The sequence below is a fragment of the Molothrus aeneus genome, chromosome 1 (genome assembly GCF_037042795.1).
Source record: "Molothrus aeneus isolate 106 chromosome 1, BPBGC_Maene_1.0, whole genome shotgun sequence".
Lineage (NCBI taxonomy): Eukaryota > Metazoa > Chordata > Aves > Passeriformes > Icteridae > Molothrus > Molothrus aeneus.
The window spans coordinates 150,057,013-150,069,697 of NC_089646.1; positions in this window are offsets into that span (position 1 = coordinate 150,057,013).

Genomic DNA, 12,685 nt, shown 5'->3' on the forward strand with positions numbered 1-12,685 from the left:
AATGCATTGCTTCAGCAGCAAAGTTGGCAGGCTGAGGCTCATCAGGATTGGATTTCCTTCTTCCCTCCTTCACAGAGAGCAGAAGCACCAAAGGACGTTTTGTGGGTGGTACTGATAGAAGCAGTGGGCAGAAATTATTTGCTCTTGCCAAATCACTCCCAGGATCTGGTGTGAAAAATCCAGGGACATAATAAACCACCCAGGGAATTGAGATATCCAAAGAAACATGGTTCCCTGGATGAGAACCCTTCTAGGAAAGACCTTTACCTCTCTGCTTCTTAATCAAGGCTAACCCCTGTAAAATTGGTATGATCTGAATTCATGTCTTCCCCTTTTTGTGTCTTCCAGGCTCTGAGAGAAAAGAGAGCTGGAAAGCACTAAAAAAATGCACACGATCAATTGTTCTGTATTATTCTGTATTATTCAACTATTCTGTATTATTATTATTAACTTTATTATTATTAACTGTTCTGTGATGGATGTTTGGACTGTTTTTGAGAATATGAAATGTTTTTGGACATCTAGAGAGAATGGCCCATTTCTGTGCAGTCTATCCTATGCTCTTTTCAGTAAGGGGACTTTTTGTGGGGTGTTATTTCTTATTTGTTTGTGGGTTTTTAAATTATTTTTTCCCCAGTACCAAGCCTAAATTCCCTTATTTCAGTCCAAACCCTTGTTTCCCACCTAAGTCAGAATGCAGAGTGATACATTCTGCCTCTTTCATTTCTCCTTCTTTGACAGAAAGGTCAGTTCCTGTTTTCCTCCCCTGCATGTCAGGTTTCCTAAAACACTGATCACTATTGAAACAGCAGAAACATAATATCTTCCTTTTTTCCCCTCTTCTCCTTCCTTTTTCTCCCCCACCCTGGTATTCTGATGCTCTTAAATCTTACACTAAATAGTAAGAAATTTTGGTAGACTTTCCACCCCATTTTATTGGCCCAGGCTTGCAGCTGAAATATGGAGCTGAATCCACCCTTGGACAGCAAAAGTCTTTAAAATTCACATATGGAATATACTTTTGCTGTAAAATGTCAATTTTTTTTTTTTTTTGGAAAACTGATGATTTTGACAATATTTTGTTCTCAAAGTATGAAAAATTGATCATCCTAGAAATAATTCAGCAGCTCGATTTCTGATTTTAGAAAAGCTGGAGCGTTGCTATTCCTGGTTTTAATTTTCTTACCCAATCCTGTGTGGCTCTTCTTGTAACCTGATGGCTTTAGCAGAGTCTGATTACATGGAACTCTTTCCTGAGCAGCCTGAGACCTACCTGGGACTTGGGTTCCTGACCTAAATGTGGCCTCCTGATTGCATTACATGAACAGGAATCAATCATCCAGATAGACTGCTCACAGATTTCTGATAAATAAATATTGCTCAGTTCTGCAATTACCAGTAAGGAAGCTGGGGACAACTGGTCACTGAGAGATCAGATTGTCAAAGATAACCAGACTAACTCTTGATTACCAGTACAGTCAGAGTGCCAAGTGCCTGTTTAGAATAGGCAATGGATGCTAATCTCTTTTTATATTTTTGATTTAGGAAACTTAACCAAAGCCTATTTTTAAAAGACAATTTTTCTCTCTTTATACATATATGTTGAGCTTCAGTAGTGAAATGAGCTAGAAATATTCCAATGCATCAAAACAAAATGAAATGCCTTGATTGAGCTGAAACAATTAAGGAATGTTTCAGGCAATTAAATTTTGTGAGAAATGTCAAAAGTTGGCTTTGTTTCATTTCAGTAAAACAAATCTCTTCTGAAGATGTCATAATTTCCACAAAATGGAATTCTCAAGTTCGTATGAGCGTCACATTTATTATTATTTGGTTTCAGACTCCTGTGAAAACAACTTGACATGTTTTCCCAATGCAGTAACTGTGAAATAAACAATTTTCTTTCAAGTTGTGATTAGATTGGCTTGTGCTTGAACTTGTCTGATGGCTATTTCCCTTTCTCCCCTTTATTTTTAATTATATTTATTGTTGTTTTTTAAATTAGTCTTTGAGCTTGGAGCATCTGTTTTCCTTGCACAGACAATTTGTGGGTCGTCACTGATGCCAAATGGAGACTCCAGGAGATATGGAAATTACACAGCCATGAGTGCAGAAAGGTGACAGGATTCAGGCAGTGAGGAAGGGATGTGAAAGCCTTGAAATGTGGATGCCCATCCTGACTTCACCATTGCTCCCATTTGGGACAAGCCACTGTCCCTTTTAATCACTTTTGGCCTGTGGCTTCCCAGCATCTCTCTGCTCTTTGATTGTAAATCCAAACTGAAGAGAATCTTTCTATTGCAAAAAATACACAACTCCCAGCATTACATATATATTTTTCAATCTTAATCTCATACAGAAAATAAATTTCCTTGTGTCTTTACATTCTGATGAATGTCAATAATACTGTACATTACAGAAATCTCATAACTGCATTTTATAACTGAGCTAGTCGTATTAAACAAAAGCAAAGTTTGAATCTTCTGGTAACTGTTAATCTTTGTTCCTCTTGTGACTAAAAAGTTCTTTACACAAGGACAAAGAAATTTTTACCACTAAGTGTTAATCACGCTGTAAGAAAACAATCACCTCTGGATTTTCAATAAACTGCCTCAAGGTTAGAAGCAAAATTAAGTTCAGGGTATGCTGGAAAAGAAATTCCCCACATCCCTTAATGTCAAAGAGAACAAGGCTGAGTAGTCTTCTGCAGAAAATGTAATAAAGTTAATGCTTGGATAAATATTTGTAGCAGTTTCTGAAGTAGCAGCAAGGTTTTAAGGAGCTGCCAGTAAATGCTGTTGCACAAGTATTTTGCAGGTGCAAAGAGTAAGATGTTTTGTGGGGAATTTGTTCCAAAAATAGGTAATTGAGATAAATATCCTTGAACTGAAATTGCTACTAAAATCTTGTTCTCCAGAAATGTATTTAAGCATATGCTTTGCTCTGAGCACACAAACACTGGCACTGAAGTCACTGAAAACAACCTCAAGGCCACGCCAAACTGAGCTGAATTGAATTTCTTCTCTGTTTTATAATGTGGTTATTAAGCAGTTAACACTGCTATTGCTGTAGCTTCTCTTTTGCCAAGATGGACTAATAAACATGACATTTTTAATGTATAATTTGCATAATGCTTCTGTTAATTTGTTATTTTCATTATGGCAACAGAATGAAAGCGACATATTACACCCATAAAAAATATACAACAGTGCTAATCCCTGTAGTCATTACACTGTTAACTGAATTGCATCTTTTGCCTGGTCATTATTGTTATTTATAAAGCTTCTTGATAAGGGCTGAGTGCAAGGCAATGGGAAAGTCTCCTGATTTATCAAGGAAAGAATAAAATACTAAAATGAAGGAGAAAGCCAAGAGGGAGGGGAATTGGGACCCAAACCACAAACTGACGAATGTGCTTTGGTGCAGAGCTAGAAATGAACCTGTCTAGAAGGGAGATTTTTTTTGCTCTCTGGCTCTGCCTCTACTAAATTTAACCCTTCACTGTCTCAGGTGCCTCACATAGATATGGCAAAGCATAAATCTTTGTCCCATGACACACCAACACACTGTGACCATTTACAGGGAGAAAGGACCCATTTTTATGTACAGAGAGCTGTGAAGGAAGCTGGCATAAAGCTCATGGTGCTGTCCTACAAGTATCTAAAATGCTCAGAGATGAACACTTTGCTGGTGGAGATTGACTGAGAGCTGAGGTTGTTCAGCCCGGAGAAGAGAAAGCTCCAGGGAGTCCTCATCACCTTCCAGTGCCCAAAGGGGGCTTTACAGGAAGGCTGGAGAGGGAGATTTTCCAAGGGCAAGCAGTGGTAGGACATGAATAATCACTGCCTGCATTTGGTGGACAGAAACTGAGGCACAATAAAACCTAAAATTGAGTAGAACATCCAGTGAGTAAAAATGGCAAAGGCTTTAGTGAGTGGCAGTGGGTCCTCAGGAAATCCTCAGGAATATTAAAAGAAAAGTTAATTGAAGGATGGGGTCACTTGCTGTGATGTTAAGCCAGAGGACTCATTGCCATGGTTTAAAATGAAAAACTGATAGAAGAGGTGTGATCTAGCATGGGAAAAATATTATAATACTGCAAAAGACATTACAGCAGCATTCCAATACCTAAAGGGGGCTTCCATGAAGGCTGGAGAGGGTCTTTTCCCAATGGCATGGAGGGACAGGACAAAGGCAAATGGCCTTAACATGAAGGAGGACAGGTTTAGATTAGATACTAGGAAAAAAATCTTTATTATAAGGGTGGTGAGGCCCTGGCACAGGTTGCCCACAGAAGCTGTGGCTGCCCCATCCCTGGAAGTGTTCGAGACCAGGCTGGATGGGGCCTGGAACAACCTGGGATAGTGGAAGGTGTCCCTGTCCATGGCAGGGGGTTGGAACTAAATGATGTTGAAGGCCTCTTCCAACCCAGACCATTCCATGATCCTATGATGAAGTCCAGAAGTTGAAAGAAGGGAGGGAATTGTTCTCCTGCTCTAATGCCTCTCATGACACATCATGAAGTAAGCAGTGTTAATGCAACAAAGGAGTTTTGGATTAGACACTGGCAACGAAAGTTCTGACACTGTAAGTTAAAAAATGCTGGAGCAAATTGCTTAAGTTAAATGTGGACTCTGTCCCACAAGGCTTTATAAATGTGATGGGTGAACATCTGGGAGGAATGACCTAGGGAGGGGAAACTAGGCCAGCACATGAGTTCTTGATGTCCTGTCAGCCTCAATTTTTGATAATTAAGTGTGAAATTATCACTACCAATGCCTAGACAGAGAGATAGAGGGGGCTACAAGTGACCCTCTTCTTCCTGACTCCCTTCTTACCTTCTTTTGGTTCCTTAGTGACAAATTTTCACCATTAAAAGATTTTCTATTTGCTGTTTTGTAACGCACACCACTCTTTCTCCCTCTCTCTCTTCCTTTGTAATTCATCCATCACCACTATATCCATCTAAATGTTCCTCATCTACAAACATCATGCATGATTAGATCCTTTATAACCTCCTCTGGCTCCTCTCTGCCCTGCCCAGACTCACACAGTGCCTTCTGAATAGCGCCATCAGTTGCAGAATATTCTCAGCAGTGCTGCTGTCTGAGGTAACAATTTTATTTTCTCCTGCACAGCATCACAGCTGACTTACAGGCCTTTCTCAGAGGGAAAGCAAAGCTGAGCCATTCTCTCATCTTGTTCTCAAATGTAAAGTAGTTAAGAATTATGGGAAGCTATTTCTTTATTGCTTTTGTGCTCCTGTCCCTTTAGCCACCTACACAGCTGCCAGATGATTTAAGACTCTGACAGACAAGAGGAGATAAATCTTGCTGCAGAGATGTGAGAGGCAGCCACCTGCTGCCAGGGACTGTAAGATTTTCAGGGCAGGAGGATGCAGAAGGATGCAGATGTCTGGATTTTGGTCACTGAGCTCAGCCTGATGTGTGACTGAAGTGCCCACAAAAGTGCAGGACATGATAAACCTGGCTTGGCTGGGTGTGTCTTGTGGCCTGATGGTGCTGCTCAGCTGAGGAGCAGCAGCAGCTTCCAGTGAGGGAATTTAGCTGAGTGTCCTCTCTGCTGGTGCCTGATGAGGTCAGGGCACAGGCCACGGTGATAATGATCCCCTGGCGTTTTCATGTGGTGATGGACTTGAAGGTGGTAACACCACAAATTTCTTCAGCAAAAATGTATCAGAGATCTGAGAGACAGGAAGATTTGAGTTAATGTTTGAGGAGACAGAGATAGCAGGAAGGACTTTTTGTAGTGTATTGTGATGGATAATGTCAGTTTTATATGTCTGAATTTATGTTTCTTGAAAATAGGATGTCAGATGGGCTGTCACGAACGAGAAGAGCCTGTTCTTTCCTTTGGACTCCTCCTGAACCCACTCTTGACAGGCAGCAGTTGAACACACAGTGGAGCTGGTTTGCAAATCTCAGCAGAGAACTGAAGACCTGTGGAAGTGCAGACCCCAAGAGATGAGCAGGAGGCTGGGGCAGATCTCAGGGAGGGCCAAGAGCTTGGTGAAGGGGAGATATGAGTGGGCAGGGTTTACTGCTGCTCAGAAATTCTCTGAGTTAATTAAAGGGCATGCAGTGGGCAAACGAGTGCTGGGTGGAAACGTTTGAAAGGATTTTCTGTCTGACAAAGATAAAATGCTCTTTCACAACAGTTGTGCCACTACCCAGGGTAGAACCCTATTGCTGTGTAGGTGCCTGGGCAATTTGTGACATGTGCAAGGAATTGAGTCACCTCAGCATAAAAGGTTATTTCTCATTAGCTGAACACTGCTAATGACTGAATGCATGAGCCTTATGTGTAGTGAGTGCAGAGTGGAAAGTTTTGACTCAAACAGCTTCCAAATATCTCCCTCACTTAGAATTGGGCAGGAAAAATATCTTTTCATTTGATGACGCTGGCTTAGAAGATTGCTCTTCTCCAGATGCCTTTGGGATGGGCTTTAAACAGTTCTGGTGGCAACTGCATCAGCAGTTCTCCCTGGATCCCACAGTCCTGACCTGTGTTGTGGGAATTATATGGCATGAACTGGGGGATGGTTGGCACACTGGATAATGCTAGTGGCAAGGACAATGGCTTCTAGTCCTATTAACCCATTCCCTTTGCTTTTCCTTAGGTTGACAGATCTTTAGAAAGGTAAAATCTCTTCCCTTGAACTGCTGGCAGTGTTCTTCCCAACATTGCCCGGAATATTCTTGACCATCATGGCTACAAGAGCATACTCCTGTCAGGATTGTGATCAGTTTGGTGTTTGCCAGCATGCCCAGGTGATTCTAGACAGAGCTTCCCAGAGGATGGCATCCAGCCTCTACTGGGGTTAATCTTCCCCATGTGCAAAATATTCCTTATTTCCTTATTGATCATTCCCACAGATGTCAAGGCCCCCCTCACTGGCAGCACACCCATCTGGGGTAACCACTCCTCCAGCTCTGTATTATCTGCAAACCTGCTGTGGGTCCATCCTGCCCCACCATCCATGCCATTAACAGGGTTGTTAAAGGGTGTTGTCCCCAGTGTTGTCCCCAGTGTTGATCCTTGGCAGACAATCTTGTGGACTGACTTTCAGCTGGATTCCACAACACTGACCAAAACCTTTGTGCCCTACATTTTCACTTGCTTTTCAGTCTACCTCACTTATATAGTCCTTACTTCACCCCTGTGTTCAGAGGATTTTATGAGAGACAGCATTAATTACTATTTTCAGTAATTTGGTAATTTTCCCTGTCTTGTACACTTAAAGATCCAATAATGATAGTTCCCAAATATTGCACCTGCAGAGAGGATGAACTTGCTTTACCTGCACAGTGCCAACATAAGTAGATTTGTACAGGTGCCATGACCACTGTGAATTGTGGTTCTGGGTGTGTGAATCTACGTACAAATGCTAATTACATCCACAGCTGCTGTGATTCTTTTGCTTAGTGCAAGTGACCTCCCATGCTGACATTAAACATGTTCAATTTTTTAGATGTGTTCACACTGCAAAATGCCTGAACTTGCCCTAAAAGAGGCTTGAAACAAGTTTAAGTTCCCAAACAAGTCTTTACATGGCACTACCCAGCCTGGTCTCAGCAAACCCTCGTGAATAATGATGATAATGGCATTTTTTTCCTGCCACCAGCACTGGAGCTGACCAGCAAGGCAGTGTTGTCTGTATGACAAAATGCTAGTAAATGCACCACAGTGCTCCTACTGACATCCCAGTAAAGCCCTCATGCAAGGAGGAGGCACTGATGTGTTCAGAATAGAACATCTTCCTATTCAGAGCAACTGCATCAGATCCAAAGCAATTCTGAAAAGGGAAAATGTCAGCTTAGCTGTGCCATGTATCCCAGAACCACCTCCCCTCTGAGTAACTTGATATATACTCTCCTTTAATTGGTTTAGATGGCCTTTGCTCCTTCTTTTTCTAAGCTGAGGTTCGTGTCTTGCAAAAGCTGGCTGTGTTTTCTTTGCTCATTACATTGACTACTGAGTTGGAAGAATTAATTAGTTGATTACGATAAAATCTAATTACTGTTTGCAGTTGGATTAATTAACCAAATTCTGAGAGATCTCTTCTACTCCCTAGCTGTTCCAGTGTAAGCAAGAAGATACATCCTAAGGGGTAATGACTTGGTAAATACTTAATAAGCAGCATCTGCAATAGGCATATTTGCAAAACTCAAACATTGGAATTCAGCCCTTGGATGTACTCTAAAACCTTGTCATTGAGTAGGACAAAGGGAAAGAGGGAAGTAAATATTCACACAATGAAAATGCACAACTGATGTGAAAGACCCCGTGGTTGAGGTCTAGTTTTGTTGTGTGAAAGGAGACCTGCTCTGGAAAATACTTTTGGACAAAACCCCAGAACCAGCAAAAAACTGAGACAAGAAGAAGTGTAGTGTCATTGCTGCCCACTGGGCTGGCACAGAGACTGCAGGTCTGACATGAGCAGAAAGAAAGGCTCTGCAGATGCCTGGAGCAAACTTCATCAAAAATGCATTTACACTTTCATCAGCGTCTATCAGCCATGTCATTGTCAATCCATCTTCTGTGCTGGAAGGTTGGACTGGGAAACATGGTTGTGGGGCTGGGAATGTGCTGTTTTCTGACAGCCCACCCTGCAGGGTGTTGACCCCCAGGAAAAGAGTTTTGTCCTTTTGCTGTACAGCCTTGCATGCCCTCAGAGCTTGGGGTAAGTTTTGGGATAGGTTTAGAGATGTCCCCTGACTCTTTTCAGATATTTTCAGAGTACAGCTCTTCAGTGAACTCACTGTTTTTGATTTGGTGGAGATAAAAGTGTGTGTCTAGGTGGAAATTCATCTGAAGTAGGTCAGATACCCACCTCAGGAGGAGATGGGCTCTCTGGAGGGAGCTGCCCATCTGCATTGACTACAAAAGGACTTCAGCTCACATACAGAACATCTGATTTAACAGAATCACAGAGTGGTTTAGGTTGGAAAGGACCTTAAAGGTCATCTCCTGCTTCATCTGTCCCAACTTGGTGTCTGCAGAAGGCATGTAGCTGTATGCAAGCTAGATACTAAGAGTGTGAATAGATCAAGGAAAGAAAAACAAGGAGTAGGATGTTCGGACATCCTCACCCAAGCCCAATTTTAGTCATGGCTCATAATCTGAAGACTGCTGATGTTTTCAAATAGCACAGAATATAAACACATTTTGAGGAATATTAATTTTGGTCATGCCAGGCCTAATGGCTTTTGTGTATTTGTGGTGAGTGAACATGGTATGTGGCAAATTGGTCAATACATTGCAGACATACAGCAGTACATAAACCTCTTCTACACCAGTAAATGAACCAGCACAAGGAAATGTTCTCAGGCAATGGCACTTGCTTGGCCTGGGACATGGAGTCATCTCTCAAATGCAGTTAGGATGGCCAATGATCATCTGGACCAGGCTGCTGGACGTGGCCACCATAGAATCACAGAATGGCTTGGGTTGGGTTCAAAGGGACCTTCAAGGGCATTGAGTTCCAACCCTTCTGCCATGGGCAGGGACACCTTCCACTAGACCAGGCTGTTCAGGGCTCCATCCAGCCTGGCCTTGAACACTTCCAGGGATGGGCCAGTCACAGCTTCTCTGGGACACCTGTGCCAGGGCCTCACCAACCTCCAACTAATGAATTTCTTTGTAATATTTAATCTAAGGCTACTTTCTATAAGTTTGGCCATTATCCCCAGTTCTGTCATTCCAGGCCCTTGTAAAAAGTCCCTCTCCATCTTTCTTGTAGGCTCCTTCAGGTACTGCAAGGCCAACATTTAATCATACCAAAGCCTTGTCTTCTCTAGGGTGAGCCACCTTAATTTTCTCAGCCTTTCCTTGTAGGGAATGTGCTCCATCCCTCTGATCATCTTGGTGGCCTCCTCTGGACTCACTCCCAACAGCTGCCTGTCCTTCCTGTGCTGGAGATTCCAGAGCTGGAGGCAGCTCTGCAGATGGGATCTTGCCAGAGCGGAGCTAACACTATTCCAATTAAAAGCACTAATTGTCCATGTTGAGAGTAGCTGAATGGTTCTTTCACTGTGAAGTTCTTTTTATAAAGTCAGCCCAAACAATTTCAGCTCAGGAGCACAAAAATTCAAAGCTGTCCTACAGATGTCTGGCAAGTTGACTTCCTGTCTGGTTGATTTTCTTTATTGTCCAATTGCAATCTGTGAGAAAACCTCCCAGCAGCACTTTGTGGATAAACATGTTGTGAATTGGATAATGCTACAGATTATAGGATGTGCAGTAAAGTGAAGGGACAGCACAGACAACATCTGGAAGAAAACATGAAGGATTTTGTTGTGTTTGGTGATGGCTGTGAGTCACCACACAGCTGCATGCAAAATGCAGGGAAGAGGCAACAGCTTTGGGGCACACTGGATGCAAATATATGCCAGGAAGTAGGAAAGCAGGAGAGAAACTAGAATGGTGCTTTGTGAGGTTCATCCTACACAAATTCAATATAAATATTTAATTGAAAAGGTTATTGTCTTTCACAGATGTGTGATCTGAGACTCTGAGAGGTCGGGGATTAGTCCAAAGTCACCCCATGAGTCAGTAGATGAACTAAGAGTGTCTAGAAGTGAAACTATGGTCCCAGTGAAAAAAAATTAATTCCACTCTTCAGTGGAACCAAGTCTTTTTCCTTGATACCTCTCCTAGCTTCCACTCCTCTGTGCTGCTTGTCAGACATTTCCTAAATTGCTCAATTTGGAAAAATCCTACAGGGAGCATTGGCACAATTCATCATTCAGATGAAGAAGGTTGATTAAATAGAGGAGATGGATGTATAATATTTGAAGTAAGTAGTGCCAACAAAAGCTTCATGTAAAGACTCATCTATCCCCCTGAATCTAAAATCCATCGGTAATAAATTCTGGAGTGCCTGCAGCACTGCATTCAAAGCTAAGCCTGGTATCAAGCTGCAAACTCAGCCCACACTGGTCTTCTTATATAGATATATAACTTATGCAATTTCTTTAATTTGATTTTATGTCATGTTTTGTGGGGTAAATATGAAGTTTTCCAAAGGAAATTCAAATCATTGACAATATGGTGGAGGAGCATGGGTTGCAGAGCCTGTTGGTGCACTTGACTGACGCTTGGCAGACACTTTCACTGAGCTGAGATGAAGCCCAGATCAGAGATCTTTCTGAAAGCTGCACTTAAGGTGTTTGAGGGAGCTGGAGGGACTCAGCCTGGAGAAAAGGAGGCTCAAGTGAAGTCTTTGTGCTCTCTTCAGTTCCCTGACAGGAGGTTGTAGCCAGGTGGGGGTCGGTCTCTTCTCCCAGACAACAAGAGGAAATGGTCTCAAATTGCACCAGGGGAAAGTCAGGTTGGACATCAGGAAGAATTTTTTCACTGAAAGGGTGGTCAGGCATTGGAAGGAGCTTCCTAGGGAGGTGGTGGAGTCACCATGACTGTAGGTGTTCAAGAAACAACTGGATGTGACACTCAGTGCTCTGGTCCAGTTGACAAAGTGGTGCTCAGTCAAAGGTTGGACTTGATAATCCTGGAGTTTTTTACCAAACTTAATGATTCTGTGATTCTACTAGGGTGAGATGGTCACAGTGGCCATCGCTGTCCTGGAAAATACCTCCTGTATATCAAGACCTACAACCTGCTTTGCCTCTGTGGCTGATTTCACAGCAGCTTCAAATCAGGACCATTCAAATCAATTTGAATGAGACCAACACAGAGAGGATTATGCTCTACATCTGAGTAATTTGCTCTGTTAATTTCTCCCAGCAGTAGAAAATTGCTCAAGCATTTTGGAAGCAAACAGACTGCAATTCAGGCCATTGAAAAACCTCCAGTGTCATTGTTTTGTTTGATTGGTCATTTATGTATATTTACAACTAGGGATACTTCAGAGATGATTATAGCTCTGAATGAAATACTGACAGGAACAGCTAATATGTAGGATGGTTTCATTTCTTTTCTGTTCAAGATCCTACAAAACTACAAAAAGAATTTTTCCTAAACTGAAAAACAAAACATTTTCAATCACATACACACACACACACACAAATTTAGGAAAAAAAAAGGTACTCAATGTGTAGTGTTCTCATTGAATAAAGAAGAGAAAAGCAGACACATCATTTCTGATAAAGAACCTGAATTTCTAGAACAGCTGAAAAGAACATTTTAATAAGAAATTATTTTTGTTCTTTTATTATACAAAAGAGATTAGAAAGAAGGAATGAAGAACTGACATTTTTATTTTAATTTTGTTAAATGTTTTCAGTTAGAACAGAACTTCAAAGATTACTTTCTGTCTTGTTTGCTGTGTGGATTTCTGGCTTATTGTTAATTCTTTGAAGGTTCCTTCCTTCAGCAAACACACATTTCCCTGTCAATAAACAGCAGCCTTTCATAGAAACAGAATATCCTACTTGGAAGGGACCCACAAGGATTGCCAGATACAACTCCTTCTTTCACACCTATTTAGTCCATTCTAATCATCTAGAACAAAGACATTTATTTTATGTTTGTCTACCATGCCTAGAGAAATTGTATCTGGTCTAGTTTAAGTTATGTCCACAATGTAATTCTGACCAAAGATCCCAGATTTCTTACATTTCCTTATGCTGGGTTTCTTAGACATCTCCTCCAATATGGGAGAATTCAGGCTTGACTGTGCTGTTGGGACTCTAAAAATCTTTCT